Genomic DNA, 12,366 nt, shown 5'->3' with positions numbered 1-12,366 from the left:
GCCCACGCCCGGGATTCTCCAGTCCCGCTGCAGTGAAAGAAGTGTCGGCTGAGCGCCGAATTCTCCATTCTCGCTGGCAGTGGTAGCAGGGCAAGTGAGATTGGAGAATTCCAGCCTACATCTTTCACCAAGAATATCTCCCTAAGAGGCTCGGCATCAATCCCGTTCCAGTGAAGCAGTTCGTGACTTTTTACAGCATTAAAGGTTTTATATAAATGTGATTGCTGTTGCTGCTGGAGAAAGAGAGACACACAATGTGATGGCAGTGGTGTAGTGACATGGTCGCTGGACTGGTAATCCAGAGGCCCAGGCTAATGCTCTGGGGATCCCACCATGGCAGATGGTGAAATTTGAATTCAGTAAAAATCTGGAACTAAGAATCTACTGATGATCATGAAACCATTATCGATTATTGTAAAAACCCATCTGGTTCACTAATGTCCGTTAGAGAAGGAAATCTGCCACCCTTACCACGTCTGGCCTACATGTGACTCCAGAGCTCCACAGTAATGTGGTTGATTCTTAATTACCCTCAGGGATGGGCAATAAATGTTGGCCCAGCCCACATCCCGTGAAGAAATAAAAAATAACGCAGGAAGGGAGAAAGAGAGAGCTGCCGATTGGGACAATGACAAAGGAAGACAGAGGCCTGTACAAAGAAGATGGAGAGACACAGAACGAGGGAGAGGCGGGAAGTACAAATACAGGAAGAGTGAAAGGGAGGAGGAGAAGAGAGGGAGAAAAGAATGGGGCAGAGTGAGAGACAGCAAGAACGCAGGTGGGGGGAAAGAGGGGCTGGGATTCCAGGCGAGGGGAATCACCCATTGCGATGCAGACAGAAAGGAAATTCAAGAACCAGAATGGAAAATCAGAGAGAGGAAAAGGTATAGATGTTGGTGAAAGAGAGGAGGAAAGTTATTATTCTGTCTGCTCCATTCCCATTCACTAAACACATTTTAAGTGGGAAAGGACAGAGGAGCTGAAAGTCCACACACTAACACTGAATTTCAGCACTGTTACAGCGGGGGATGGCATAGCCAAAATATTCAGACAAAACCCAAACACCCAAAAGACAATGGCTGAAATTTTCCAGCTCTTCCTCATAGAAATCATCATAGAAATCCTACAGTGCAGAAGGAGGCCATTCGGCCCATCGAGTCTACACCGACCACAATCCCACCCAGGCCCTACCCTCATATCCCTACATATTTACCTGCTAATCCCTCTAACTACACATCTCAGGACACTAAGGGGCAATTTTTTGGCATGGCCAATCAACCTAACTCGCACATCTTCGGATTGTGGGAGGAAACCGGGGCACCCGGAGGAAACCCAAGCAGATGCGAGGAGAATGTGCAAACTCTGCACAGACAGTGACCCGAGCCAGGAATTGAACCCAGGTCCCTGGAGCTGTGAAGCTGCAGTGCTAACCACTGTGCTACCGTGCCGCCCTAATTGGTGGGATCTTCCAGTCCCGCCGCTGGCCAATGGTAGGCCACCTCTGTTGCCACAAAACATACCGTGGGGTATGGAAAAAAGCCCTGCCTGATGTCTCAGGCAGTGCAGCACTCCCTCAGTGGGGTGCCGGACCAAATGATGCCCTGAATTTAGGAGTTTACATCTGAGCTTATGACCTCCTGACTCAGGTGAAATTGTGATCAGTGACCTGTGTTTGAGCTGGATTTTACAGACTCGCTTGTCCCGAAACCGTAAGATCTCACCCAAAGTCAATGGACCTTCCCGTTGTTTGCCCCTCACCCATTCCGATTCCTGTGGTGGGAGAGCGGGCGGCCTATGCGTCTGGCCCCCACTCACACACTGAGAACTATCACTGTACACCAGCCATTCACCCATCACAGCCTTCCCTCCAGTATTTCCCCATCAATACTGCTGAGTCAGAGCCTCAGTTGGTTATTCTTGCATAAGTCGGAAGATTATGGTTCTCTATCCTTACCCCACAATTATGGGTTCAGGTTCCAGGAAGAGACCCTGAACCTGTAATGCATGCTGATACTCCCGGCGCGATGCTGAGGGAGTGCTGGACTGTCAGAGGAGCTGTTAATTGGAATGGACTTTAAACCCAGGCCTCATTTGTCCATCGCAGGTGGGCAGCAGATGGAAGTTCTCCCCAGTGAACAGCAGGCTGTCAATGGCAGATCATTCTCTCTCAAGCAGCGCACAAACTGAACTGCTCAGCTGCTGGGGAAAAGGTTTACAATCAAGACAAGAATTTGCAGACTCGACCAGATTTGGACGTGGCACTGACTCCGAGGCACTTTGCTCTGTTGCTGTTTCTTACGAGGAACAGATGGAAAATAGCTTGCGACGATATAATACAACTCTGCGACCTTTGGCCCCTGTCAGAGTAGAGTAAAAGGCGCACAAGGCAGCAACATGTGGTGATGTTTTAATCTTCAACTAAACCACGTCACATCCTTTTGCGAGGGTGAGTGTTGGAGGTCAATATCTCTGACTAGCAAAGATACCTCAGAGTTCAGTTTTACCTTGAAGTGGGGGGGGGGCGCGTTGCACAAAGAGTAACGATTCTTACCCACTGCCCACAGCCTGGGGCTCAATCCCTTGCTGGGGGTAAAGGGTCCAACTCATCAACTGGGTACTTTGCCCGAGGGCCATTTCTCACAGGCGTGGGTCAAGATAACAACTGCTGTTTGACTATGGGGGAATCACATTCGAATCTTAACGCTTTTCCTTTTTCCAAACCCACTATCCATCTGGATCAAAGGCTTGTTATTAGAAAAAGGGAACATTGTGTGAGGCGGACCCTCCCCACCCCCCACCAACCATCTCCCCTACGCCACAAACCACAGCAGCAAGCATGTGTTGTTGTAATTATACAGGGCCTTAGTGAGGCCACACCTAGAATATTGTACGCACTTTTCTCCTTTTGTGAGGAAGGATGTTCTTACTCTCGAAGATTTACCAGGCTGATTCCGGGGACGGTGGGACTGATATATGAGAAAAGATTGACTCGGTTAGGATTGTTTTCACTGGAATTCAGACGAATGAGGGGGGGATTTCATAGAGACTTATGAAATTCTAACAAGTCTAGACGGAGTAGATGCAGGATGTTCCAGGGAGGGAGTCCAGAACCAGGGGTCACAGTTTGAGAATTCAGGGTAGACCATTTAGGATGGACATTTCTTCACCCAAAGAGTGGTGAGCCTGTGGAATTCATTACCACAGGAAGTAGTTGATGCCAAAACGTTGAATGTATTCAAGAGGCGGCTGGATATAGCGCTTGGGGTGAATGGGATCAAAGGTTATGGGGAGAAAGCAGGATTAGGTTATTGAATCTGACAATTAGCCATGATCGTGATGAATGGCAGAGTAGGTTCGAAGGGCCAAATGGCCTCCTCGTGCCCCTATCTTCTATGTTTCTATGCTACTGAGGCTAGTCCTTGGTCGGTAAACAGCCTTGATATGGAGATGCTGGCATTGAACTGGGGGGTGGGCACAATAAGAAGTCTCACAACTCCCGGTTAGAGTCCAACAGGTTTATTTAACAGCACGAGCTGCTCCTTCATCAGGGGCATGATGGGTTGGGTTCACAAACAGGGCACATATAGACACAATCGAGACTCAATTACCAGATAATGGTTGGAATGGAGTCTTAACAGGTAATCAAGTCTTTGCAGGTACAGACAATGTGAGTGGAGAGTGGGTTAATCACAGGTTAAAGAGGTGTGAACTGTCTCAAGCCAGAACAGCTAATGAGATTTTGCAAGCCCAGGCAAGTCGTGGGGGTTGCAGATCGTGGGACATGAACCCAAGATCCCAGTTGAGGCCGTTCTCATGTGTGCAGAACTTGGCTATCAGTCTCTGCTCAGCGATTTTGTTGTGTATCTTGATGGCCTTGGAAGTTGCTTACTTGAAGGTCGGAGGCTGAATGCCCTTGACTGCTGAAATATTCCCTGATTGGAAGGGAGCACTCCTGCCTGGTGACTGTCAAGCAGTGTCCATTCAGCCATTTTTGTCGTGTCTGCATGGTCTGGCCAATGTACCACACTTCGGGACATCCTTTCCCATAAACAACCTTGGTAAAGACTGCAAATTTTACCCAAATCATTTTCAACACTTAGAACTTCCTACAAAGATAGGATAAATATCAGCACAGAAAGGTCTTTGGTAAATTGACATTTGAACAGATCTTTTGGAAGAAAGTCTATCATTTGTACAATTCTTTCCTGACCCCAGGTGTTTTATAGCCAAACAGTACTTTTAAAGTTTATTTACTAGTGTCACAAGTAGGCTTACATTGACACCTGAATGAAGTTACTGTGAAAATCCCCTAGTTGCCACACTCCGGTGCCTGTTCAGGTACACCGAGGGAGAATTCAGCATGGCCAATGTACACCTTTCGGAAAGTGGGAGGAAACCAGAGCACCCGGAGGAAACCCACCCAGTCACAGGGGGAATGTGCAGACTCCGCACAGACGGTGACCCAAGCCGGGAATCGAATCTGAGTCCCTGGCGCTGTGAGGCAGCAGTGCTAACCAACTGTGCCACTGTGTCACCTCATAAGTGGAGTTACCCCAGCAGTCTATTGTGCATAGCAAGCTCCCACAACAGCAAGATGATAATGAGCTCTTTTAGTGATGTGAGTTAAAGGATAGATATTTGCTCGGACACCAGGGAGAACATTCCTGTTCCCCTTCCTGACCTGGGGACCTTTTACATCCGCCTGGGAGTAGGGGCTCGATTTCAGCGCAGGCCGGAAACGTCTCTACCAAGCCCTCAAGTTGATAAAGAGAGACCAGAGCCGGGACTTTGCAGGCATCCATGCCTGCGGGATCTTCCCATCCTGCCGATGCTGCACTTTCCCAACCACAGGTTTCACAGCAGCGAGGGATGTATTCAATGGAAGACCCCATTGACATGGCAGGACCAGAAGGACCCCCACTCCTCCCACCACCAGTCAATGGCCTGCCTCTGCTGTGAAACACATAGCAGGTTATGTGGTAAATCCCACCCCAGGTTAGCATTTATTGTCCATCCATAATTGCCCTTGAACTCAGTGTGGCAGGCTTGGCTATGTCAGAGGGCAGTTGAGAGTCAACCACGTTGCTGTGGCTCTGAAGCCACATGTAGGCCAGATCGGGTAAGGACAGCAGACTTCCTTCTCTAAAGGATATTAATGAACCAGATGGATTTTTATGACAATTGACAATGATTTCTTGGTCATCATTACTGAGACTTGCTTTAGTTCTGAGTGTTTTCTCAGTTAATCAATTGAATTGAAGTAATTAATTAAATTTAAATTCCACCAACTGTCACATGAACAGACAAACATATGAAATTGGAGCAGAAGTAGGCCATTCGGCCCCTCGAGCCTACTCCTACTCCACCATTCATTAAGATCATGTCTGATCTGTTTGCGTTTTGAGCTACCCCTTGATAACCTTTGGTTTCTTTGCCTGTCGAAAATCTATCTACCTCTGTCTTAAAAACGAATGGCCTTGCAACTTCCTCGGAGTGGCTGTTCCCAGCCGGAATCGCCACTCTGCAATTGCAAAGTCCCTGTCTCGCCCAACTTTCCTCACTCAGGGTGGGTGAGACAGGAAGAGGAGGCAGCTCCAAGGCTCCAGCGGTGAAGTGTGAGTACAGCAAAGGAGGGCTCACCCACTTCCCACCGTGCGCAGTCTCGTGTCAGGCCACAGGGGGTTAGCCCCTCTGGACAACTGCCGGGTAAACCCTTATGTGGCAGCTTCCAAGAGGTTTCCCCAGAACATCATCAGGGTCCCCTCTACATGCAACGCCAGGGAGCTAGGAAGTTACTACCCGTTCAGAGACCGCCCCCCTCCCCACTACCACCTTCTGAGGCAGAGTGTTCCAAAATCGCACAACCCTTGGAAAGAAAAAAATTCTCCTCTTCTCCGTTCTAAAAGGCAAAAAGGGTGACTCCTGATTTTAAAACAATGCATCCTTGCTCTGGGCTCATCCACAATGTGGGTGGACGGCAATGGTGAGCAACCTGCAGCCCGGAGGACACGTGGGGTCCATCTGGGTTCTGAGTGCGGCCCCATGAGACATTTTGTTGACCACTGTCTGCATCCACCTTGTCAAGGCGATTCAGGATCTTGTACACCTCACTCAAGTCAGCCCTTCACTCTTCTAAACCCTTGTGGAAACAAACCCAATATGTCCAACCTTTCATCATAAGTCAACACACTCATTCTAGGTATCAATCTTATTAACCTCCTCTGAACCCTCTCCAATGCAGTTACATCCTTTCTTAAATAAGGACACCAAAACGGCACACAGTATTCACTATGCAGTCTCACCAATGCCCTGAATAACTGAAACATAACATCCTTATTTTTATGTTCAGTTCCTCTCCCAATAAAGGATAGTATTCTATTCCATTCCATGGTGGGATTCGAACCTGTGCCTTCAGAGAATAAGCCTGGACCTCTGGATTTGGGTTGGCATGGCGACACAGTGGTTAGCACTGCTGCCTCACAGCGTCAGGGGCCCAGGTTCAATTCCAGCCTCGGGTCACTGTTTGTATGGAGTCTGCACGTTCTCCCTGTGTCTGCGTGGGTTTCCTCTGTGTGCTCCAGTTTCCTGCCACAGTCTAAAAGGTTGAATGGCCACGCTAAAATTCCTCCTTAGTGTCAGGGGAATTAGTGGGGTAAATATGTGGGGTTATGGGGAGAGGGCCCGGATGGGATTGTTGTCGGTACAGGCTTGATGGGCACAATGGCCTCCTTCTGCACTGCATGGATTCTATGATTCTATTCTATGATTCTATTTGGGCGGCACAGTGTTTAGCACTGCTGCCTCACAGCGCTACGATCATAGGTTCAATTCCAGCCTCGGGCCATTGTCTGTGTGGAGTCTGCACATTCTCCCCGTGTCTGCGTGGGTTTCCCCCGGGTGCTCTGGTTTCCTCCCACAGTTCAAAGACGTGTGGGTTAGGTGGATTGGCCGTGCTAAATTGACTATAGTGTCAGGGGGATTAGTAGGGTAAATGGGTGCAGTTGTGAGAATAGGGCCAGGGTGGGATTGTGATCAGTACAGAGTCGATGGGCCTCTTTCTGCACTGTCGGAAGTCTATCATTACAAGCCCAGGGAAGTTGCTACTATGCAACCACCTCCCCAAAACATCAACTAAAGGGTACCCATCATTAACGTTGCTATATAAATACAAGTTGCTGTTGTTAAATGACTGGTGGAGGGAAGGTTGTCTCAGAGGCGGGTGTCGAGTTTTGTTGGCAGTAAGTTGAAGTTAATCGTGTTGTGTTTGCAAAGCCATTGTCCCCTGGTCTGGCAGCACAACTCCTGATCAAACAGCACCACTTTCATATCAATATCTAAGCCCCGACTCCCTGAGGAAGGTTGGGTGGGGTGGCGGGGGGGTGGTGGTCACGGCATTATCACTGCTCTCTGATGGGCCACCTAGGCTAGTGGCCCACCTTCATGGGCCGCAAGATTGAAATCAGTCACATTCACTAACCACGAGCCTTGAATAAGATTGAACGCACTTTTAATACACGCCAAATATTTCAGAACAAGCTCTCAAAAATGCAGGACTGTTCATCTATTAATAGAACTGTCATCGACTTCGAGTGGTGAAAATCAGAGGAAATATTTACACTCGGTCAGACGCGGAGGGAGTGCACGGCTCTCACGGTCAATGTCGTGAGCAATCAGCACGCACCTCGCTTGCTTTACATGCGAGTCACTTCAGCCACACTGGTAAGAAAACAGCATCCCCGGAACTCAGTGGAATGTATCGACCCTGCATACGGGCAACGGCCAACGCAATCTCTCGCGGGGCCACGCTCAGAACCCAAACACATGTGGCCCCCAAGCCGTAGGTTGCCCTCCACTGCTGCTGACCCACATTGGGTTTGAAGGCAAAGACTCTGGGCCTGTGTTTTAGACTGTTATAGCATCTGCACAGTGCAGGAGAGGCCATTCGGCCCATCAAGTCTGCATCAACTCTATGCGACAGAGTATCTTACCCAGGCCCTCTCCACCCCCCCCCGCCCTATCCCCGTAACCCCACACATTTCCCATGGCCAGTCCACTTAACCGACACATCTTGGGACAGTAAGAAGCAATTTAGCATGGCCAATGCACCTAAACTATACGTCTCTGGACTGTGGTTCATAGCCATTTTTTCTGGTCTGTTCCGTTCTATAGCAGTGTCGCCTCCTACAGGGGATGAATTCCATTGGCCAAGGGTTTTTTTTCCAAAAATATACTTTATTCATAAAAAATCCCAATTAAACCATAGCAAATCTACATGTCTATGAAGTGCAAACAGTGCAGAATTAAAACTTTTTTACATTTCTATACAAGTTACAGTCATAACATTTCAAACCTTAAAACTATTTACATGCCTCAGATTTTACTGTGTGCCGTTATTGCTCAGACTGGCACACAGTTACGCAGGTCGAGGGTATTCTGCAGTTCCTGGGCCCTCGGTCTGCCTCCGTTAAAAGGCCTTACAGTGTGGCCTTTCCCCATTGTGCCTTTGCGGCAGCTGCCCCAAGCTTCAGCCCGTCCCTCAGCACGTAGTCCTGGACCTTGGAATGTGCCAGTCTGCAACACTCAGTCGAGGACAGTTCTTTCAACTGGAAGATCAGCAAGTTTTGGGCGGACCAAAGTGTGTCCTTCACCGAGTTGATGACCTTCCAGCAGCAGTTGATATTTGTCTCGGTGTGCGTCCCCGGAAACAGCCCGTAGAGCACAGAGTCCTGCGTCACCGAGCTGCTCGGGACGAACCTCAACAAATACCACTGCATCTCACTCCAGACCTTCTTTGCAAAGGCACATTCCACAAGGAGGTGTGCGACTGTCTCATCACCCCACAGCCGCTTCGAGGGCAGCGTGCGGTGCTGTTGAGACCTCGAGCGTGCATAAAGGATGTGACGGGGAGTGCCCTTCTCACCATCAGCCAAGTCAGATCTTGGTGCTTGTTTGTGAGTTCTGGTGATGAGGCGTTCTGCCAGATGACACTGACGGTCTGCTCAGGGAACCACCCAACAGGATCCGCCATCTCCTTTTCTCTCAGGGCCTCGAGGATGTTACACGCTGACCACTGCTTAATCGCCATGTGGTCAAAGGTGTGTTTGCGGAACAATTTCTCCACAAAGGACAAGTGCTGCGGTACGGTCCAACTACTAGTGTGGCCAGACCCATCCTCCGCAACACTCGGGACAGGTAGAACCTCAAAAAGTAGTGGCACTTGCTGTTAGTCCCTTTGGCCAAGGGTTAATTTACCCATCTTTTGACTGCAACCTTACACACATCAGGAGTGTTCCACTGGCTCACACTGAGATGCAAAATCTTCTTTCACTTAGGTGATGCTGGGCTTATACCTCAGGATAAAAGAGGTATCATATAGTTCTGGATGCTTCGCAACAGGGAGGGTTGTTAACTGGGGACAGAAGACGATCAGCAGCGTGATCCCCACACTTACATTTACTCGAAGAATTCAACAGCAATGCACATTGTAAATGACAAACACGAAGGAGTTAAATCTGTGCCGGTCACAGTCTGGAGAGGAAAGAGTTAAGTGCAGGCGGTGGGGGAAGAGGGCAGATGAGCCACCAGGGTGTACCATATACAATGTTAAATAGCTTAGATAAGATAACCTTGCTTTAAAGAAAGGCAGAGCAGAGGTCAACACAGGCACTGGTGAAAAGTAAATTGAAATCAGTTATACATCAGAAAGGACCTGTCCACATACAGCAAGATCCGGAACCTTCTGTCTGACAAAGATGTACAACAGAAAGAAATCCCACAACACCGGTTTAAAGTCCAAGCAGGTTTATTTGTAACTTTTTGCTAAAATAAACCTGTTTGGACTTTTGTGGGATTTCTTTCTGTTTTACCCCAGTCCAACGCCAGCATCTCCACATCAAAGATGTACAACACAATTTAGAAAAGGGGCGGATGTGGTGGGCACGTTAGGGTTGGGATGGGGCACACAAAGGGGCAGGGGCAGAGGGAAGTGCAGAAGGGGGCAGAGTGGGATGTGTGAGAGTGCAGAGAGGGGTAGGGGCAGAGAGGGGTAGGGGCAGAGAGGGGTGGGGCAGAGGGGAGTAGGGGCAGAGAGTGGAGGGGGCATAGTGGGATGTGTGAGAGTGCAGAGAGGGGGATGGGCAGAGAGGGATAGGGGCAGAGAGGGGTAAGGGCAGAGAGGGGTAGGGGCAAAAAAGAGTAGGGGCAAAGAGGAGTAGGGGCAGAGAGGGGTAGGGGCAGAGAGGGAGAGGGGCAGGGAGGGGTAGGGCCAGAGAATTGAGGGGCAGAGAGGGATAGGAGCAGAGAGGGGTAAGGGCAGAGAGTGGAGGGGGAGAGAGTGGTAGGGGCAGAGAGGGGAGGGGCAGAGAGGGGTAGGGGCAGAGAGTGGAGGGGCAGAGAGGGGTAGGGGAAGAGAGTGGAGGGGCAGAGAGGGGTAGGAGCAGAGAGTGGAGGGGCAGCGAGGGGTAGGGGCAGAGAGGGGTAGGGGCAGAGAGGGGGAGGGGCAGAGAGATGGAGGGGCAGAGGGGGAGGGGCAGAGAGGTGGAGGGGTAGGGACAGAGGGGTGGAGGGGCAGAGAGGGGAGAGACAGAGAGGGGAGAGGAGGTCAGAGGGGTGGGGACAACGATGGTGGGCGCAGAAGAGCAGAGGGAGGAGCAGAGGAGGTGGGTGCAGAGAGAGGTGGGGAGTGTGAGATTGGTGATGAGAGCCAGGGTGAGATAGGGTTGGGCTGAATGGAGGGTGTAGCTCTGGGGAGGAGGGAGGAGGTGGACACGCTCCTTTTCATCTGATCGCTTCACTGAACGAAGCTTTTCCCACGGTTCCTGTTGCAGCCAAAACTGCTGAAAGTGCGAACTCCCCAAGCGACAATTTAACAGCAATCACACTGCAAACTTCATTACAATCACATTGCAAACCCCTTTCCAAACACACTGCAAACTTCATTACAATCACATTGCAAACCCCTTTCCAAACACACTGTAAACTTCATTACAATCACATTGCAAACCCTTTACAAGCACAATGCAAACTGCATTACAACATTACAAACCCCTTTCCAAACACATTGCAAACTTTATTTCAATCACATTACAAACCCCTTTCCAAATACATTGGAAACTTCATTACAATCACATTGCAAACCCCTTTCCACATCGCAAACTTCATTACAATCATATTGCAAACCCTTTACAAACACATTGCAAACCCCTTTCCAATCACATTGCAAACTCCGTTACATTCATATTGCAAACCCCTTTCCAATCACAGTGCAAACTCTGTAACACGTTATTATTGCAAACTGTTACAATCACATGGCAAACCCTTTTACAATCACATTGCAAACTCCTTTCCCAGCTGCAAAGTCAAGAGTGCAGAACTCGGATCTCCCACATACACAAGTAAACCCCTTTTTGACACAGGTCCGTTACTGACACACATGTTTGAGAAATCAGTTCCTTGGCGATTTCACCTAAAGAAAAACAACAAAAAATAACTTTCCGCCCTTGATATATTTTCTCTCTCTGGCAGGTGAACATGTCCCTTTGCAACAAAACAAAAATCCGAAACTTCATCGCCAAAGTCACTAAGTGGGAAACGAATGCAGTGGATAAACCTGCGATCTAACAGTCCCTCCACAAGCGAGCTGAATCTCTGGGTGAAACTGAGCGCAGTCCTTCAGCAATCGCCCCGTTTCAGAGAGTGGGCTTTGAAACAGCCGCTGGGCACCCAGCTGGGAAACACGGGGAGAAAGGGGGGAAGTCACTGGGGGGGGTTTAAAATACAGCTTTCTGAACCTGGGTGGCAGCCCATGCTACAGGTACAACAGGCAAGGAGACACAGACAGACAGAGAGGAGAGATCCTCGCTGCACTCACCTTGTCTTTGAGTTAAAGCCTTCTCTTTCTCTCTCCCCCCACTGTGATTGATAGTCAGTGAGGTGCCAACACCATGGCGTTCTGTAATGAACTTTCTCCCTCTTCTTGCGTCTCCTACTCTTCACTTCAAAGTGCAAACTGCTTGTCTGTCCCCAGCCAGCCGCTTCCACATCTCCCTGTTTCCCCGCAGGCTTTGACGTGCAAGGGATCAGGTTACACAGCCAGCCCCCTAACACTAAAACACGGAAATTACATCAGCCCCAACAACAGGGTAATACACACACACACACTCCCCACAACACAGACACACACACACTCCCCACAACACAGACACACACACACTCCCCACAACACAGACACACACACACTCCCCACAACACAGACACACACACACTCCCCACAACACACACACACACACTCACCCACAACACAGATACACACTCACCCACAACACACACACACACTCCCCACAACACAGACACACACACACTCCCCAC

At 49.4% G+C, this 12,366-nt stretch overlaps 1 protein-coding gene across 1 annotated transcript in view; it reads right to left on the bottom strand.

Annotated features, from left to right (window-relative positions):
* Window positions 1–12,005, bottom strand: part of LOC145352743 (pleckstrin homology domain-containing family H member 1-like) — a 150,184-nt gene extending 138,179 nt beyond the window's left edge. The window contains exon 1 of the mRNA XM_080203010.1: window positions 11,870–12,005. The gene's annotated coding sequence lies outside the window, so the exon portion shown is untranslated. The remainder of the gene's footprint in view (window positions 1–11,869) is intronic.
* Window positions 12,006–12,366: the final 361 nt, after the last annotated feature.

The sequence above is a fragment of the Carcharhinus amblyrhynchos genome, chromosome 14 (genome assembly GCF_965287045.1).
Source record: "Carcharhinus amblyrhynchos chromosome 14, sCarAmb.v2.hapA, whole genome shotgun sequence".
Taxonomy (NCBI): Eukaryota; Metazoa; Chordata; class Chondrichthyes; order Carcharhiniformes; family Carcharhinidae; genus Carcharhinus; species Carcharhinus amblyrhynchos.
Note: the sequence above shows the minus strand (reverse complement) of the source record. Positions and strands in the feature narration are given on the sequence as shown.